At 42.7% G+C, this 3,450-nt stretch overlaps 1 long non-coding RNA gene across 1 annotated transcript in view; it reads left to right on the top strand.

Annotated features, from left to right (window-relative positions):
• LOC109392671 (uncharacterized) overlaps positions 1-3,450 on the top strand; it is a 14,573-nt gene that overhangs the window by 2,333 nt on the left and 8,790 nt on the right. Inside the window, exon 2 of the long non-coding RNA XR_002126108.1 lies at positions 2,987-3,168. This is a non-coding gene — a long non-coding RNA (uncharacterized LOC109392671). The remainder of the gene's footprint in view (positions 1-2,986; positions 3,169-3,450) is intronic.

The raw sequence follows: 3,450 nt of genomic DNA on the forward strand, positions 1-3,450 counted from the left end.
TGATTATAAATGGGCCTCTAGACATGGGGTGCAAGTCACTGCTAAAGCCAGCACTGGGATTTTAAAAACACAGTGTATTAAAAGACATAGTGTGTGTGTGTGAGAGAGAGATTAGTTAAACCCATGAATAGAAAATTCCAGGTAAATAAGCTCCCCGCAGGGGTGACTCTGGGGACACAGCTCATCTTACCTTCAGTCTGGGCGTTTCCTCTCTGGTCTGGAGGGGACCTTGTAGCACAATGTTTTTCTTTGGAGAGTATGTGTCCTTACAGAAGGGACACCCTGGTTTTTCTCTTTCAGATACGTTCTCTTGCCTCCTCTTCCAGGGCTCAGAGAAAAGAGGAAAAGGGCCATTTGAAGCCCTTTCTGTGGTTGATTTTTGAGACTTCATGGTTGCTGGATGCCTGGCCTAGATACACCAAGTTATGCAAACTTAGTCTTTCCAATTTTATGGTTTTCATCCATTTTCACACCCTTCCCACCTTCAGTCCTAACTTTCATGTCTACTCATCTGTGGCATCAACTTGAGTGGTGCAGAAAGGGAAGCAGAGTCCCTGGGAATCAGGGACGGGCTAACGGGGGTGGGCAAAGGAGTATGGAGGAGGTGTTCAGTTCACACCTCAGGCTTGGAAGGCTTCCTGTCACAGGTGGGATTTGAGGAGGTGAGTGAGGACATGTGGGCTCTCTCTGCTCCAGAGGCCTGAGACTGTCCCAAGGATGTGCCCACGAGTCAACAGAGAACTGGGAGCAAAGAGAGCCAAAAATAAATTTGCCTGGATGGAATGAAGAGCAAGGAAGAGATAAGGGCAAGCCCTGGGACAGAGACAGGGTTGGGCCTAAAGGAACACAGCAGACAACAAAAATGGCTTCCATAATGCCGTCTCTCCAAGGAACGTGCAGAGAAGCGAATACATAATACTTAGGTTTTATCTTTCACTGTAAATATTTCCAAAACACATAAAAGCAAACATAAATAAATAATAAACGAGCAAGCAAATAAATAACATGCATCATCTTACCACTTAGAGTTAATAATTATAAATTTCTCTTTATTCATTCCCTTCTTGTCTTTTTTTTCTTTGAATCTGTGTCTAGCTATATTTATACATTTTATAAAATTAGGACCTTAGCTTATATAGAGTTGTAGCCTGATTTTTTTAAGTTTAATATTTTATATAGAAAATCCAGCATTTTTCACTGGTCTGTTATTTATGGATTTAGAGAAGTCATCTGTGAAAAGACCGAAGTTTCTAGTACAGGCTTTGGAAAATGCCTCTCTAGAACAATGGTGTTGGTGTGTTTCTTTCAAGCACAGGTTTTGGGTGGAGCAGAGTACTCCCTCAGCCTACCAGCCCAGCACAGGGGCTGCTGTTCTGATGACAAAGAAGGCAGACAGAAGCATGTTAGAAAAAAAAAAGAGTTCTGTTCTCCCAGGGTGGGGTGGGAGGGAGCCCAAAGGGCTGGAGCTCTTGTGTAATGATGGGTAAGAGCTTCTCCGCCGAGTGCAAAGGGGTGTACCCCCACTAGGAGGATGCTCATTAAGTTATCATTTATTGAGCATCTACTATGTGCTGGGCATTGGAGGCTGTGCAAATACTATCTGTAATCTGCCTAACAATCTGATGTAATAGGTATTATCATCTACACTTTCCACATGAGGAAACTGAGTCTCTCAGAGATTAATTTATCAGTCCATGGTCTCAACTGGTAAATGACTGCATTAGGACTACAATTTGGGTTTCCAAGAGTATAGAAGAATAGAAACATATAGGCTTTGAGAGAAACAAAAAAAAATGTGGATTTGAATCACTTTTATTAAAACACAAATTTCTTTTAGACTATGAAAGCAATAAATATTTTGAAAGAAAAATTGCTACTAATCTGTCTCATTTCTCTGGTACCTTAATTTGGGAAGTTGCTGCTTATCTGATTTTCCCTGTCAGGATCTTACATTAATTCATTCAACAAACATTTATTTTTCAATGATCATGTATTAATCACTGTTAAGGGAATGAAAACCAGATGGATAAGATTTAACCCCTGCGTTCAAGAAATAGATAGTAAAATGAGATTAGGCAGCCACATACACCCTGTGACAACTGTAATGATTACTGCCATAGAGATGTGAGTCTGGGGCTGAGGGACTGTGGCTATGGGAAGAAGATTAAACCTGCCTGGTGAGAGCCAAAGAAGACTTCAAAATGATGGTGGTATTTCCCTCTCAGAAACTTGATCATTTCATCTGTTAAATACAGGAACTGGACAAGAGTGACTTCGGGCCATAGCATTTTGTAATTCTCATTCCCTTTTCTTGCACAGATTTGTCACCAAGGACAGCCCTTTTCCATATGTAGAAAGCTACATGTGTTTAGATGGGTGTTCCCTGGGCAGTCTGGTCCAGAGCCCGCGTTGCACAGCTGCCTTCAAAGGCCCCCTACTGTAGCACGGCAAGTGGCCCCACAGGCAGGTTCCCTAGGCTGGGGTTTGGCGAGGAGAAGCGGCTCAGCTGTAGGCTCCAGCTCTATTTCCCTCCTGATTTTAGCTCCCTCCCTCTCTGAGTGCTTTCTAGTGTCTTTTAGTGGCAGGTCATCACTTGATCCAGCCCTCCCCACCCCCATATTCCTTGGAAGGATAGACCCCCAAGGTCAGGATTTGTCCCCATTAGGCATGTATCCCTCCAGACCTTAGCATAGCACTTCATGCATAGAAGATGTTCAATTACTGTGGAAGAAAGCATAGCAGTTTTCTCTTTTGGAACTTATTTGCATGCAGTTTAAAAGTGCCTGTATTTGTTTCTTCAAATTACCACAAACACTGGCTGTAAACAACATAAATATATCATTTTACAGTCTGGAGGTTAGAGGTCTGGAATGGCTCTCACTGTGCTAAAATCAAGGTGTCGGCAGGGCTGTGTTTTAGAAGTTCTAGGGGGGAAAATCTGTGTTTTTATGTTTGTTTATTTTGTTTCTGTTTTTGTTTTTTCCAGCTTCTGGAGGCTGCCTGCATTCCTTGGCTTGTGGTCCTCTTCCATCTTTGAAGTCAGTGGTGGCTGGTCAAATCTCTCTCCCATGGCACCACTCTGCCACTGCCTCCCTCTTCCACCTTTCAAGGACCCTGTGATTACACTGGGCCCATCTGTATACTCCGGGATCGTCTCTCTATTTTAAGGTCAGTTTATCAGCACCTTAATTCCATTTTGCCATGTAACATTACATAGTTACAGGTTACAGGGATTCGGAAGAAAACACCTCTGGGTAGGCATTATTCTGCCTACTGTGGCGCCAAGTGACTTTTCCTTAGGATTATGTTTATTCAGTTATATACTCATGCACTTACCTAACATTTGTTGAGCTCTTACTATGTTCTATGTGCTCTGCTGGGTGCTGGGAAATCGAAGATACACAATACAGAGTCTGGTAGGAAACAGAATGAACTACTGTAATGCAGTCT

Source organism: Hipposideros armiger, unplaced genomic scaffold (genome assembly GCF_001890085.2).
Source record: "Hipposideros armiger isolate ML-2016 unplaced genomic scaffold, ASM189008v1 scaffold_342, whole genome shotgun sequence".
In the NCBI taxonomy this organism is placed as follows: domain Eukaryota; kingdom Metazoa; phylum Chordata; class Mammalia; order Chiroptera; family Hipposideridae; genus Hipposideros; species Hipposideros armiger.